This window comes from Elephantulus edwardii, unplaced genomic scaffold (genome assembly GCF_000299155.1).
Source record: "Elephantulus edwardii isolate Elephantulus edwardi_28Jun2011 unplaced genomic scaffold, EleEdw1.0 scaffold00142, whole genome shotgun sequence".
In the NCBI taxonomy this organism is placed as follows: domain Eukaryota; kingdom Metazoa; phylum Chordata; class Mammalia; order Macroscelidea; family Macroscelididae; genus Elephantulus; species Elephantulus edwardii.
This window is the reverse complement of record NW_006399892.1, coordinates 8,650,476-8,667,894: the sequence shown is the minus strand read 5'-3', so window position 1 is coordinate 8,667,894 and position 17,419 is coordinate 8,650,476. Positions and strand designations below refer to the sequence as shown.

The 17,419-nt window shown below is 37.9% G+C and overlaps 1 pseudogene; it reads left to right on the top strand.

Annotated features, from left to right (window-relative positions):
* Positions 1-5,344: 5,344 nt before the first annotated feature.
* On the top strand, positions 5,345-5,803 carry LOC102869223 (annotated as a pseudogene).
* Positions 5,804-17,419: the final 11,616 nt, after the last annotated feature.

The window sequence follows — 17,419 nt, the reverse complement described above, 5'->3', positions numbered from 1 at the left end:
ATGCATATTTCCTTAAACAAATATTTTCAAGTTATCAGGATTGACAGTGATAAATCATGACACACTTCATAGAAATTATACAATTAAATAGTTTAAAATGTTAATTAATAAAATAATTTATAATCATTCAGTTATTGCTGTGCAGTCAGAACAGATTCATAACTGATCCTCCAGCAGATTTTTAAAGGTTATAAATCACACTGGAGAAAATTATGTTTTCCCCTAGAATCGCTCATGAATTTCAATCACCAGAGAAGTGTCAGCTCTCTCTCTACAGACTAGGTCACCAGAGTTTTCTAATTTCTAGTATAAGTCTGTGTGAATAATTTACAATTTTTTTTTCCATTGAATTGGTTATCAAGTCAGTTTTCAACTCATAGTTACCCTGCATTTACTATGTCACTTCTATTGTTCTATGTGCTATCAAGTCCTTTGAGACTCATAGCAACATAGTACAACAATTCTGAATTCTACTCTATCTTGAGCCAATTTTGTTGTCTCTAGCATACCTGCTTCCATTACCCCAGTCACTGAGTCAATTAATCTTAACAAGGGTCTTCCTCTCTTGCACTGTCCCACCATCCTTCGAAGTATAGTGTCCTTCTTCAAGGACTGGTTCCTCCTGGCAACCTGCCCAAAGTATATGAGATGGAGCTTCAAAATCCTTGACTCCAAGTAATAATCTAGGTTTATCCTTTCCAGGACAGACTGATTTGTTCTTTCAGCAGTATGTGGTATATACTGTTCTCCACCACCACAACTCAAAAAGTATTGATTCTTCTTTCATCATCTTAAGTCATTGTTTAGCTCTCTGATGCATAGCACCCAATTGTGAAGACGTTGGCCTGGATCAGGCACTTTTTAGTCTCCAAACTGAGATCATTGCTCTTCAGTATTCCCTGATGCACCCCATTCATGATTTTGAACCATGCAGTATTCCTAGACACTCTTCTGATGACTTCCTCCTAGTCCAAGTATAGGTTCACATGAGCACAATCTAGTGTTCTGACATTCTCATTCTTCTCAAAGATAGCCACAGTTTTTGTGATCCACACAGTCAAAACCTTTGAATAGTCAAAGAAACACAGATACATAACATCCCTCTGGTAGTTTTTGCTTTCAAATAAGCTCCTTCTAATATTGGCTATAATACCCCTAGTGCCATGGCCTCTTATAAACCAAGCCTGTACATGTGTCAATTCTCTGTTAATGTACAGCTTCAGTTATTTTTTTTATAATTTTAAGCAAGATTTTGCTTGCATGTGATATTAGTGATATTGTTTGATAATTTCCACATGCTGTCAGATCACTTTCTTTTTTAAAGGGGAATAAGTATGTATCTCTTCCATTCAGTGAATTAACCATGTTTTTGTCCTCCAGATATTTTGGCACCACCTGGTGAACTTATCCAGGAAAGTGACTGTATGTTGAAATATGTCAATTGGTATGACATCACTTCCTGGGAATTTGGGTTTTTGTTTGTTTGGTTTTTTTGGTTGGTTTTTTTTTTTTTGTTCATCTAGAACAGCTTGTACTTCCTACTTCATCAAAATTGGTTTTAGATCTTACGTTGTTTCATGAAATTGTTCTGTGTCTTCCACTTCCTTTTGGTACAGTGACTCTGTATACTCTTTCCATCTTCCTTTGATGCTTCTGGGGTCATTCAACATTCTGTCCAAAACATCCTTATGTATTGCAACTCAAGGCTTGAATTTGTTCTTTAGTTCTTTTAGCTTAAGACATGTTGAGAAAGTCCATCCTTTTTGTAAATTTTCCAACTCCGGCTCTTTGCATATTTAATTATATAATATGTTGCTTGTCTTTTTATGCTGTCCTTTGCAGTCTTCTATTCAGCTCCTTAATATTTTTTATTTCTTCTGGATCCAGAATTACTGAAACTAATATCACCTTCAAGGAAACCAGATGACCAACTGCAAGCAATGTTGGACTGCTAATTAAAAGGTGGTAGGTTAGAATATATCTGCCACTCTATAAGAGAAAGATGGTCTCCTCCACAAAGTTTTGTAGTGCTGAAAATCCGATGGTAGGTCACCATAAGTAAGAATGTACTCAGTTGTAGTACATTTTCCTTTTAATTTAAATAAAAATGTTTATCATTGTAAGGAGTGACAAAGTTTCAATTTTACACATAAGTATCTACTACTCAATGTGTGACAAAAGGCTTAAATTATAAACCGATGTAAATAAAAAAGTACTATAATCTTAAGTGCTTTTGGTTCAGTTTTTTATCTCTACCATATTAGACTTGGAAGGAGGAGTGGCATCCACTTCCATAATAGCTTGCCTCCAGAAACCCTACGAACCTGGAGAGAGGATGAAAGGCACCGAGGACTCTCCTTCATAGGGTCGCTATGAGTCACCTGCGAATCAACAGCACTTAACAACAACAACAACAACCATATTAGAAATTTCTAGCAAAGGATTAAAAACAAATATCTAGTTATACCAGAAAGCACTTTATTTGGAAGATGAAGTACACATTGAAAATTATAAATCAAGTACATTCAAAAGACTACTACTTCACTCCTTAATTTCAGAGGTTTAGTACATTGTAAGTATAGAAGGCCTTGTTAGGATGCCAGAATAACAAATATATCTTGGAGAAAGTGTAGCCAGTGTGCTCCTTGGAGGCAAAGATGATAAAGCTTCATTTCACATACAGTGGGCATGTTGTTAGCATGTGCTATTCCATGCATGGGAATAACAGGCTTGGAAAGGTAGAGGATCAGTAAAAGAGAGGAATGTCTTCAATCAAACCACTTGAAACAGTGAAAGCTGTAATGGACCCTACTGTGTCAGAAAGTGTGAGGTTGATACAGAATAGTGCAAGGTTCAATCCATTGTTCATACAGTTTTCACGAGTCTTATTTTACCATGCCTAACAAAAACAACAAGAAGGTTGGAAGAACTAATGTATCAACATGGTAGGTAAATGTACACTGTATGCCTGTCATGTTTTAAGATTACTTTGGTTTAGAGAATATTTTCCCTGCTTCTGTTAAAGTTTTGAATATTTACTTGACAGTGCGGAACAATAATTACAGTCTCCATGTGATGAATACAAAATTATAATTAGATTATAGAAAATAGTGAAATACTCATTAAGTAAGAAAGTTTAAATGATGACAGTCTATCAACAATCACTGCCACACTCAAACAGTCATTGTCCTAGAATTTTGTTTAAGAAGTGTGTAATGACTGCAGAGTAATGAAAACTTCTACACTACAATCTTGTCTAACTTCACATGATATTTTCACTTGAATATCACTCTATTATGGTTCACAGTAGGAAATAAATAAAGGAATATATTCAGATGGTGAGCTTCTTATCTGAATTGACAAGTAAAACTTTGGTAAAAATAACTCTTAAAAATATCAATGATCTGGTATTAAAGTCAGATAATGTCAGATAAGGTACTGAAAGGAAAGATAATTGAGACTTTAAACCCTTTAACTGCAACAAAATTTTGACCTAGGTCATTTGCCAAACTTAATGAATTGACTATACATGTGGATTTCACCAGATGGGATGAACAGGAATCAGATTGATTACATCTGTGAAACCGCTGGAGAAGTTCAATATCAGCAATGAAACCTAGGCCAGGTAGAACAGACCATCAACTACTGATATGCAAGTCCAAATTAAAGCTAAAGAAGGCTAAATCATATTCATAGGAATCAAAATTTGATCTTGAGTCTTCTACAGCCCCCTTCCACCCACCCCTGTTAACTAAAAATCAACTCAAGAACAGATTTGAAACCTTGAACACGAATGTATAAAGACCATGTAAGCTGTGGGACGAGATCAAGAATATTATCCATGAAGAATGCAAAAGGTCTTTACAAAGAAGGAAGAAGAACAGACCAAAATGGATGTCAGAAGGAATCTGAATATTGCACTAGAGCACCAAGAAGCCAAAGTAAAAAGGAATAAAGAAGTTCAGGAGCTGACTAGAAGATTCGAAAGGAAAGTGCAGGGAGACAAAGAATAAATTGTGCAAGAAGTTGAAAATCAAAAGGGCCATACTCTCTTGGCATTTCTTAAGCTGAAGAACTAAAGAACAAATTCAAGCCATAAGTTGCAATACTTAAGAATTCTATGAGCAGAATATTGAATGATTTCGGAATCACCATTAAAACAAGATGAACGGAGTATACTTAGTCAATGTACCAAAAGACATTGGCTGATACGAAATAATTTCAAGAAACAAAATATGATCAAGAGGAAATGGTGATGAATAAGAAAGTTCAGGCTACCCCAAAGAACTTGACAAAAAATACAGTCCAGGAATTAATGGAATGTTAATTGCCATGTTTCAACAGATGCTGCCCTGGGTGTGCTTCCTAGGTTGTTCCAGGAAATCTGGAAGATAATTGCTTGCTGACTGACTGGAAAAATACCCATATTTACTCACATTCTAAAAAAGAGAAAGGTGACCCTGCCGAGTGCGGAAATTTTTAAACAATATCATACACTAGCAAAATCCTCCTGAAGATTATCCAGAAATTACTGCAACAGTAATCTATCAATGGATAGAGATAGTAATCTATCAACTGATAGTAATCTATCAATGGATAGAGAACTACCAGAAATAAAAACTGGGTTTAGAAGAGGTCATGGTACTAGGGACGTAATTGTCAATGTCATATGGATCTTGGAAGAAAGCAAAGAGTACCAGATGAATGTCTATTTGTGTTTCATTGACTACGCAAAGGATTTTGATTGTGTGGATCACAACGTATTGTGGTTAACCTTGAGGAAAAGGGGAACCGTAGAACACTTTATTGTGCTTATGTGAAACCTACACTTGAGGACACAGTCCTCAGAAGAGAGCAAGGAAACATTGCATGGTTCAAAATCAGGAAAGAAGTTTATCAGGGAAACACCCTGTCTATATATCTTTTCAATCTATATGCAGAACAGATAATTTGGGAAGCTGAGCTTTATGAGGAGGAATGTGGCATCAGGATTCGAAGAAGACTCATCAACAACACATTATGCAGATTACATACCTTGCTTGTTGAAACTGAGGAAGATATGAAGCACTTGTTGCAGAAGGTCAAGGACTGTAGCCTTCAATATAGATTGAAACTCAACATCAAGAAGACAAAGACTCTATCAGTGGGTCAAATGAGAGCACCATGTTAAATAGAGAAGAAATTGAAATTGTTAAAAATTACAGCTTGCCCTGCTCCACAATCCACACTCTTGCACCAGCAGTCAGGAAATCAAAAGACAAATTACATTGAGAAACTATGCTGTCAAAGATCTATCCAGAGCTCTTCCACCGGAGGCCTACATGCTGCCGTTGCTGCCGCCGCCATGTCTCTAGTGATCCCAGAGAAGTTCCAGCACATTTTGCGAGTACTCAACACTATCATCGATGGGCGGCGGAAAATAGCCTTTGCCATCACTGCCATTAAGGGTGTAGGGCGAAGATATGCTCATGTGGTGTTGAGGAAAGCAGACATTGACCTCACCAAGAGGGCAGGAGAGCTTACTGAAGAGGAGGTGGAGCGTGTGATCACCATTATGCAGAATCCACGCCAGTACAAGATTCCAGACTGGTTCTTGAACAGACAAAAAGATGTGAAGGATGGGAAATACAGTCAGGTTTTGGCCAATGGTCTGGACAAGCAGCTCCGTGAAGACCTGGAGCGACTGAAGAAGATCCGTGCCCACAGAGGGCTACGCCACTTTTGGGGCCTTCAAGTTCGAGGACAGCACACCAAGACCACTGGCCGTCGGGGCCGTACTGTGGGTGTGTCCAAGAAGAAGTAAGTCTGTAGGCTTCATCTGTTAATAAATAGTTTATACATCTTCAAAAAAAAAAAAAAAGATCTATCCAGAGTACTGAAAAGCAATGATGCCAGTCCAAAGAATAAGGTGCTCTTAATCCAGGAGATAGTCTTCAATAATTTACTATGCATCGGAGAGTTGAACAATGACTAAGGATGACAAAAAAAGAATTGATGCCTTCGAGTTGTGTGCTGGAAAAGAGTCTCTTGACCCTTTCTTGGGCCACCAAGAAAACACATAGGTCTTTATCAGTGAGGATGAAACCAAGTGTCTCCTTGGAGGCTAGGATTTTGAAGCTCTGTCTCACATTCTTTGGACATGTGGTCAGTAGGGGACCAATCCTTGTAGAAGGATATCATGCTCGGAAGGCTTGAGGGACAATGCAGGAGAAGATGACACTGGATAAGAGCATTGAGACAGTAACTGGGGCAATGGGGGTTATTGTGTCAAAATTTGTGAGACAGCCTTAGAAAAGACAGAGTATGTAGGGTAACTATGGATTGCAGGAGTCACACATAACAACACCAAACAACAATGAATTGAAGTCAGTTTCTCAACATGTCTTAGATTAAAAACAAACCAACAAACCCAAAAGACATCTCAGATAACAAGAAATAATCAAGATCACACTAGGTACCATGGAGTGTCATATAACAAAACACATGGAACAAAACAAAGCAAAAATTAAAAACAAAACTTACCCAACACTTGCTGTCAACTTGGAAAAAAACTCATAGTTGATTTTCCAGTAGATTTTCAGAGACTGTAAATTGCACAGAAAGAGTTTATCTGCCTTTCCCCCCAGAAGCTGTTGGCGCATGTGAATCGCTAGAGAGGAGCCACCTTTGTATTAACAGTACAACTCTTTATGGATGGGCTATTACCAATCAGAGCTTCATAAATGAGAAATAAGGGGGGAGAAAACCCAACCAACCAAACAAAAACCCAACCAACCAAACAAAAACCCAACAAATAAAACCCGCTCTATTGATCATAATATATTGTAAATAATTTTATTTATAAATATTACTAATTGAAAGAACTGGGAGCACTGGTAGCCTAGTGGCAAGAACTGTGCTACAATCCTGAAGGCATGCGGTTCAAATCCACCAGCTACTCTGCAGGAGAAGCCTGGGTAATCTCCTCCCATGCATTTAACTGCCTCTGACAGCCTGCTGGAGTATCAGCTATAGGCTGATTCTGACTCAGTGGTATACAACAATGCCAACAACAATCGTTAGAACAAACATAACCAGTAACTGATAAACAATTAAAAACCATATGTTAGATTTTATAGACCCAAATTTTATGTAATAATTTAGAAACTGTATTCACGATTTAGGTGCTGCTAGGAAACAAATTCACAATATAGAAATATTGTAAGTTACCATTAAGTGATTCAATTTTACAAAAACAAAACACAGAATAAGCCAAATTTATGAACACTATAAAAATTCCTAAAATAAATATCAATAAAAGTTATAACCTCACATTCATAATGCTTCTAAATGAAATCTGAAAAATAAAATTCCAAAAAAGAACATATAAAAAGATAAAGAAATAGCAAAAATGGGAACATAAAATATTTTATCAATGTGATACTGTTGTTGTTAAGTTAGGCGTCATCAACTTGAGCAAAACTTACAGTGATCATATGAACGAAGAACTGAACTTGGTACTATTCTGTGCCATCCTCATTGTCTCTGACACACCTGAGCCCATTTCCAAAGTCAATGTGTCAATCTGTCTTCGGCTTGCTGTCTTTTACTGACCTTCTACCTTTCCAAGCATGATATATGCCTTTCCAAGGAATGCAACATACTTAAAGTATGAAAAATGAAGGTTTGCCATCAAGTGGAGCTTTGCACTGCACGTTTCCTAAGACCCATCTAAACTGTGGTTTCTCTTCAAATTGCATGTTTTTTGGTGCAGGTAATGTTGTTACATGTGATATATTTACAGCATGATTTGTCTGTCAGTTTGCTGTAATGTAGTGATCAGTGTGCTGCTGTGGTAAGCAAACCCACTGGTATTTCAAAAGGACAAAGAGCCCCTGGTTATTGGATACTTAGAAAAAAATGAGACTGTGAAAACCAACAGAACACTATTTGATGGAGCATCAAAAAATTAGCCCTCTCAGATTATGCTGTTGTTGTTATGTGCTATTGAGTGTCCTTTGACTCCAACAACCCTATGTGTAATAGCTCTGAACCCTGCCCTAATCTGAGCCAGTCTCACTGACTCTGACACACCTACCTTCATTTCCCCACTTAATGTACCAATCTGTCTCATCTGGGGTGTTCTTCTCCTACACTGTCCCTCCACCCCTTTAAACATGATGTCCTTCTCCAAGGACTGGTCCCTTCTGGCCACGTGCACAAAGTATGTGTGAGACAGAACTTCAAAAACAATTCCTCCAAAGAGAAACCTGCTTTCACCTTCTCCAATATTAAGTAGTAAAGTGTTGCTACCTCAAAATATGGTTGACCTTAATGATAAGAATGGAATCTAGTGTCCAGAAATTTCATTATTTAATGCAGTTATGCTACCAACCAAAAGGTAAGCAGTTCAAATTTACCATCTACTTTGAGGTAGCCAGTTAGACCATTGTCTCCCATTCAATTTACTACCTCTGAAAACCCCCTGGGGCATCACCTATGTGTCATTATAACTCAAGGGCATATAACAATGTAGCAGGAAATTATGTGTCTGACAACCAATAGCATGAAACATGACAAGCACTACAAAAAGAATCAAAGTGGTGGGGAAATGTGCATAAATGAATGAAATTCAATCTCTTTGTAAATCCTTCAATAAAGGTACATTAAATGATTGGAAGGAGAAGAAAAAAATCAAAGAAATCCTCTTCAAACATAGGTTGAAAACTCAGAATGTGTCATGTACAAAGTGTAAATCTAGACAATTTGGAAGTCATTGAAAGTGAGTAAAATACATCCATGTCCAAAAAAAATTTAAAAAAATATATATCCATGTCTGAGATATTACTGAGATAAATGTACTTATATTGATAATTTGGAATCAGTCAATGATATACTATACTTTTCCAGCCATCATGGATTGAATAGGAATACCTTAACATTTTATTTGCCATTAAAAAGAACATCTCGTGATATATAAAATACATCAAATCATATAAAATATTGATGAGACAATGTGAAGAGAATTCAGTGTTAAGGTTTACATAATTGAAAACAGATATCATTTCTTCCCCCATTCCTTTTTATGTTACCTCACCAGGAAAGGAATCTATTGAGAAACCAGTCTTGTGAAAAAAAATAATTGATGTCATGGAAAATAAGTAAGTCAAAAACAGCTTGATAGTTAAAAGGTTTAAGTGATTCCTAGACTCAGCCCTCAGTGGGATGCTTTCCTCATTCAATGACTAGATGAACTCATCTGATGTGCACCACTTCATGCAATTTGAATTAGAAAATGCTTTGATTAGACAGGAGGCACGATGTAACAACTGAGAAGCCACTCTCATAACTTGTTGCAAAGCTCAAACACAAAAGGAACACTAAGAGAGAAACTATCTGCTTTTCAAACGTGATATGGCTTTTAGGAGAGGATATATTGCAGAGTGTCTGATAATGCCCAAACAATTATTGTTGACACTATTTAGATAGTCATATTTCTTTGGGAACAAACACATAAAACATATCCAGACTTGCATAGTTCAGTGACAAGAGTTCATAGGTTTGTTTTAATTTTTGTTTTTTCTTATTTATTTTCTAACCAAGCTTCTTTTCTGGTTAGGGTGAGTTCCAATTTCCTGTACTATTAATTGGGTGGTTGGGCACATACATGCTTCACAGCTTTTCTTGGTCTTTCTCCTAAAATGGAAAACAGATGAATATACACCTCAAAACTTCTGGTTAGTACTCCAAATTGTCATGTATTAATATTTTATCATAATTCTTAAAAATACCTATGAATTCTTCCCTAATTCCAAGAATTTTTCCTCCTCCAGTTAACCCCAAACTAAAATATTATCTTTACTGTTTAATTTTTTATTTTTATATATTAGCTTTTTATCTTTTTATTATTATAATGATTTTGCAATGAATATACAAATTCTTGTTGCTTTAGAAATACGTGTGTGAGTGTCCTTCCTGAATTCACCTAGAATTTGAATTGTAAGGTGGGAAATACGCAATATTTACTAATTAGGGAAAACAATCAAGAATTAATGCTTTTAAACTGTGGTATTGATGAAAAATATCGGATACCCCATGGAAAGCCAGAAGAACAAATCAGTCTTAAAAGTAGGATAGTCAAAATGTTCCTTAAAGGCAAAGTTGGTAAGAATTCTTCTGCATATTTTGTACATGCTATTAGGAGAAACAAGACCCTGGCAAGAAGGATCATGCTATGAAAAGTGGAGGGTCTGTGAGAGAGAAAATCCTTATGAATATATATTTGCTTAATGGTGTTAATGATGTTAAGTGCCATCAAGCTGACTACATTCATGCTCACCCTATGAACAGTGGATCTGAACCCTGCCTTGTCCCACCCTCGTCATCTCTGACACACTCAAGTGCAATAATACAGTCACTATGTCAATCAATCTCATTGAGGATTTTCCTTCCTTTTCTGCCATTATTGCTATTTCCATCATGGTGTCCTTTTCCAAGGACTAGCCCCTCCCAACATGACCAAAGTGTGTCAGAGGAAGAAGCTTCACTATTCTTCCCTCCAAGTAAAGCCCTGTGTGCACCTTTCCCAAGACATGTTTGTTAGTCTTTTTGGTAGTTCATGGGATATTCTGTACTCTTCTCTAGCACGACAGCGCAAAGGAGTAAATGCCTCTCTTGTCAAACTTATCAATTCTTCCACTTTCAGATGCATAGCCAGTAATTAAAAAGATGGCTTGAATCAAGGGTTCCTTAATATTGAGATAGTCAGCATTTTGGAGAGGTTTCTGATGGAAGAGTTTCTCGGTACACTATGTCTTTTTACTTCCTGGCTACTGGTGCCAATGATCTTGACTTTGTATCATTTTAATAATGGCAAAATGAAACCATTGACAATTTCTATGTCTTCTCGATCTATCATGAGGTTGTTATTGGAGCAATGTGCAACAGGGCTGTATCCTTTCTCCATATCTAGTCAATTTGCAAGCAGAAAAAAAAACTCATTCAAGAAGCTGGTTCATATTAAGAAAAATGCGACATGAGAAACAATCTGTATTATGCAGATAACACAATCTTACTTGCAGAAAGTAAGGAGGACTTGAAAAACTTGCTGCAGATGATCAAATAATATAGCCTTCAATATGGATTACATCTTAATAACCAAAAATAAAAAAACCCTCACCACCGGACATCATATTGAGGGTTCAAATTCTGGAGTAAAATTCTCTCCGTATAACTGTCTGTAGTTGTTGTTGTTCTGTGTCATCGAGTCACCTGCGACTCATATTGACCCTGTGTACAACAACTCTGAACTCTGCCCTAGCCTGAGCCAGTCTCACTGATTCCAACACACCTTAATATCATTACTCCAGTTACTATGTCTATGTGTCTCATCCAGGGTCTTCATCTCCTGCACTGTCCCCCTACCCTTAAAGCATGATGTCTTCTCCAAGGTCTGGTCTTTTTGGCCATGTGTCCAATGTATGTAAGATGGAGCTTCAAAATTTATGCCTCCAAGCTGAAACATGGTTTCACCCTCTCCAAGGCAGATCTATTTGCTCTCCTGAAGGTCCATGGTGTGTTCAATACTCTTCTTCAGCATCAATTAAAAAACATCAATTCTTCTGTCATTCTTAGTCATTGTCTAGTTATCTACCAGTTGTCTTATTTTAACAAAAGAAACATACCTGGACATGCTCACCAGGTTATGCCAAAAACTCTGGAGGATAACTACCTGGCCAACTGACTAAAAGAAATCCATATATATTCCTATCCCCAAAAAAGGGCTCCATTAAAGTGTGGAAATAATAAAACAATATCACTAATATCACACACAAGGAAAATACTACTAAGGAGTATGCAAAAAAAATTATGACTGAAATAGTACATACACAGATAACTGCCAGAAGTGCAAGCTGGATTTAGAAGAGGTCATGACACTAGACACATTGTCACCAGTGCCTGATGGATCTTGGCTGAAAGAAAAGAATATCAGAGGAATGTCTATTTGTGCCTCATTTACTATACAAAGGCATTTTGGTATGTGGATCACAACAAATTGTGGTTAATATTGAGAAGAATGGCAAACTGTTGAGAGGCAGACAAAAAAAAAAGACTAGAGTTAAGCTGAAACAAATCTGTTTGTTGTATCCGGGAAATTTACATAAGAAAGAAACAGCATTGTATCTAGAGCTGCCTGTCTGGGTTTAATTTTGGGTCTGCAATGGTACCCAATAAGGTCAGTGGTCATACGCCACTAGGTTATGTGCTCTTCAGCTCATATGTTGTTGTTGTTGTTATGTGCTGTCGAGTCGCTTGCGACTCATAGAGACCCTATGTACAACAGCCCTAAACTCTGCTCTGTCCTGTGCCAATCGCACTGTCTCTGACACTCCCATCCCGATTATCCCAGTCACTGAATCAATCCACCTCATAGAGGGCCTTCCCCTCCTGCGCCGTCCCTCCACCCTCCCAATCATGATGTCCTTCTCCAAGGACTGATATCTCATATAGTTTGGTAATAATCAAATCACATTATTATGAGACAAAGGGAGGTGAAGTTGCCAATCCGTAACTCTCCAAACCACTAAACTCAGCACTCTGGCTTCCCTCTCTAAGACATATTGCTTTGTTCTTTTGGCCTTCTCCAACACCACAACTCAAAGGCATTAATTTTTCTTCTGTCATCCTTAGTCATTGTCCAGATCACAGATGCATACCTAGTGATCAGAAAGACCATGTCTTGAATAAGACTCACCTGAGTTCTCAAACTGAAATCACTACTCCTCAATAATCTGAAGATGTCCCTAACTGCAGACTTTTCCAGTGCACTATGTCTTGTTATTTCCTGACTGCCGGTACCAAGGATGTTAATTGTGGATCTAAGTAAAATGAAGTTGTTGAAAGTTTCAATCTTTTTCTATCTGTCATGATGTTGCCTAGAGGTCTAGTGGTAAGAATCTTTTTTTTTCTTCTTGATATTGAGATGTAAGCCATATTGAAGGCTCACTTTCAGCAAACAAGGTTGTGTTATCTGCGTATCACAGGTTACTGATGAGTCTCCCTCTAATCCTGATGTCACACTTCAGTTTTGTTAAATACAGATTGAAAAGATACGGACAAAGAATACAATGCAGACACACTCCCTTCTTGATTTAAAACCATGTTCACACCACAACTGGGTAGGTAATTTACTACACAGCACTGAAAATATAAGGCCAAGTTCAGACTGTGTCTACAAAATCCAAGTGTTACCTTATATGAGAGGTTAACATATTAAATACTTTTCCTCTGCAACTAACATCATCACTTAGGTATAAAATCTGGTATATTTTGTTATGTTTTGTTTTGTTTGTTTTTATTAAAGAGTTGTTACAATCCTAAGGGAAAATGGCTAGACTGTCTATAAATCTCATTGCTTATTAGCTATAATTTTGTTGAGTTCAGAAAATCCTTTCACAAAATACACACCCCAAGATCATTAATAGCAAAAACCACTTAGTAACAGTCAGCATAGTGGCTAGATGGCTTACAGTTAAGGCATGCTGTGATTTGGTCAATTATTACCTCGGTGACAGATGTACACACATACATTTGCACATTCAGAAACAGAGAGCACATTTTGTCTTTTCTCTATCACTTGGAAAACAGTGTCCTTACAAAGGAAAGGTCACAGCAGAGCATTTATGCCAACTTAATGTATCCCGCACAGGACAACCAGCTTAAGCAGTGCTTTCAACCAGCCATTTTCTTCCCCCTCATGGTTCTTCACTGTGGATAAAATAAAGTCTAAACTCTAACTTGGATTAATGGCCCTTCAAAACTCTGCTTCAGCTTAATTTTACACCATCATTGCTTCCTCAGTAAAGAAACACTGATGTGTCAATGTTTGTTAGAAAAAAAATCTTAAAGTTTTCCACTTGTTTAACTTCATCATGCAATTGTTTTCCGGTGAAGAGTTGCTGGTTTCACGGTGGTTAAAGTACTTGATTGCTAACTGAAAGATCGGTAATTGAAAATGACTATTTACTGAATGAAACAAAGATAAGACAGTCCGTTTGCTACAGTTGCCGTAAAATTACAGTTTTGGGAAGGAGATGAGCAGTTTTGACTGTTTCCCACAGAGTACTAGAAACTGGACCTGGCTTGGTGACAACAGGTTTACATTGTTGCTTGTATGTTTTGTTTCTAATTATCTTACCGTTTATTTAGTTCTAAAATAGATCCTGCTTAGGATTCAGGGGTAAGTACATATTCATCTGTTGTCAAAATTTACTCAATTGATTGCAATGTCTCCTTCATGTGTATGCGTATATTTATTAATTAAGTTCTAGGAAAAATTAGAAAGCATGATATCAAATTCTCTTCTTCTCATGATAACTGATTATTGTTTTAACTTTATGTATGTATGTATGTATGTATGTATGTATGTATGTATGTAGCTGGTATTGTTGCTGTCGTTTGTTGTTATGTGCTGTCTAGTTGGAATTGACTCATAGCTGATCTTTCAAAGAGCTTTCAGAGGCAGTGCACTGTAAGGGAGAAGACTGTATCTTTCCCTTGATGAGCAGCTGGTGGATCAGAAATGGCTGACTTTGGAAAGGCAATGCAGCTGCTTACCAGCAAGCCATCAGAGCTCCCTAAATGTATTTCCTTTCTTATGTAGTTTTAAGGATCTGAATTTATTGAGAATGAATTCTGGGTCAGGTGTAAAGTGTTGGGAGAAAAAATTACAAATCAATTTAGTAACACAAGTATTTCCACTCTGCCTCATATGTATAAGTGTGCCTCTTTTCCTCCATACCGGTAAGTGCAGATACATTCACAAAGAGTTCTAGAACCACAATAGTTAAGCATGTATGTAGTGGCCAAGCAAAAGGTAAGGGCTCAAATCCATCAAATAGCACCTCTGGCAAAGGATCTGGTAATCTTATTTTGTAAAGATTATACAACAAAGAATCTTATGTACATTTCTACTTATGACAGTAAGTCACTATACATTGAAATTTACTTGATGAACTGTAGCAACAATTATGTATATAATTATAGAAAAAATGTTCACTATTCTCCATGTAATGTGAAATCTCTGAAAAACCACTGTAAAGTCAGCTGTAAGTCAGTGTACACTTTACAGAAATGAGAAAGAGGGAGTTCTGGTGATCATGGGTAAAGAGTTGTGATGCCAGTCCAAAATTCAGATTGTTAAAATCTACCAGCTTCTCTGAAAATCTTATGGAGCCTCAATTCTAAGTTGGTGCTGATTCAGTGACATTGAGGTTTGAAGAATATAGGGAAATATATGCACTATATTATACTATAGTGATAAGCTCTGGAGGTCTAGTGATAAGGAACTGTGTAGCCAGGCCGAAGGCTTGTCATTCAAATCCACTAGCTGTTTCATGGGAGAAAGATGGGTCATGTCTTCGCATGATATGTGTTGGTTTCAAATCATATCACATTCTAGTGAATACTATATAGATTAAAATGTTGTTGTTGTTGTTATGTGCCGTCGAGTCCTTTGCGACTCATAGCGAACCTATGCACAACAGCCCTAAATCCTGCTCTATCCTGCGCCAACCGCACTGCCTCTGACACACCCATCTCGATTACCCCAGTCACCAAATCAATCCATCTCATAGAGGGTCTTCCCCTCCTGCTCCTGTGCTGTACCTCCACCCTCCCAAGAATGATGTCCCTCTCCAAGGACCCATCCCTCCTGGCAACATGTCCAATGACGAAGCCTCAGAATCCTTGCCTCCAAGGAGTAGCTTGGTTTAATCCTCTCCAAGATGAATCTGTTTGTTTTCCTGGCAGTCCAGGGTACATTCAGTACCCCTCTCCAGCACCACAGCTCAAAAGCATCCACTCTCCTTCTGTCCTCCCTAGTCATTGTCCAACTCTCTGATGCATAACAAGCAATTGCAAAGACCATGGCCTGCATCAGGCGCACCTTAGTCTCCAGAGAGACACTGTTGCTCCTGAGTACCTTTGAGAGGTCCCTAACAGCAGACTTTCCCATCGCGATACGCTTTTTGATTTCCTGACTGCTGGTACGAAGAGTGTTGACTGTGGAGCCGAGAAAACTGAACCTGTGAACACTCTCAATCTCTTTGTCATCTATCTAGACGCTGCAAATTGGTCCAGTGGCGAGAATCTTTGTCTTCTTGACATTGAGCCTTAGTCCATACTGAAGGCTGCAGTCCTTGACCCTTCGCAGCAAGTGCATGAGGTCCTCCTCAGTTTCAGCAAGCAGGGTTGTGTCATCTGCATAACGCAGATTGTTAATAGATCTTCCACCAATCCTGATGCCACAATTCTCCTCATAGAGCCCAGCCTCTCAGATAATCTGCTCTGCATACATGTTGAAAAGGTATGGAGACAGGATGCATCCCTGGTGTACACCCTTCCCAGTTTTGAACCATGCAGTGTTACCCTGCTCTGTTCTGACTACTGCCTCTTGGTCCAAGTATAGGTTTCAAATTAGCATAATTAAATGTTCTGGGATTCCCATTTTTCTCAGAGTCAGCAACAGTTTCTTCGGCTCCACACAGTCAAATGCCTTTGCATAATCAATGAAACACAGATAGACATTCTTCTGGTATTCTCTGCTTTCAGCCAAGATCCATCTAACATCAGCAACAATATCCCTAGTACCATGACCCCTTCTAAACCCAGCCTGGACTTCCGGCAGTTCTCTGCTGATGTGCTGTTCTAATCGTTTTTGGATGATTTCCACACTCAGTTGGGTCACCTTTCTTTGGAATGGGAACAAATATAGATCTCTTCCAGTCAATTGGCCAAGTGGTTATTCTCCAGATTTCTTGGCTTAACTTGGTGAGCACATCCAGGGCAACATCTGTTATCTGAAATACTTCAATTGGTATACCATCTATTCCTGGGGCCTTATTTTTTGCTACTTCCTTCAAAGCAGCTTGAACTTCTTCCTTCATCACCATAGGTTCTTGCTCATATGTTATTTCATTAAATTCTTCTGTATCTGCCAATTCCTTTGTATACAATGACTCAGTATATTCCTTCCACCTTCTTTTAATACTTCCTGGATCATTAATATTCTGCCCAAAGCATTCTTGACTACAGCAACTCTAGGTTTGAATCTGTTCTTCATTTCCATGAGCTTAAGAAATGCTGAGCGAGTTTGGCCCTTTTGATTTTCTGACTCTAGCTCCTCGCAAATTTCATTGTAGTATTTTGCTCTGTCATTCAGAGCAGCCTTTTGGAATCTTCTGTTCAGCTCTTTAGTATCTTGCATTCTTCCTTGTGCTTTGGCTTCTCTACGCTCCAGTGCAATCTGCAGAGTCTCTTCTGACATCCATTTTGGTCTTCTCTTCCTCTTCTGTCTTTGTAATGACCATTTACACTCTTCCTGAATGATATCTTTGACATCCTCCCACAACTCATCTGGTCTTCGCTCATTAGTGTTCAA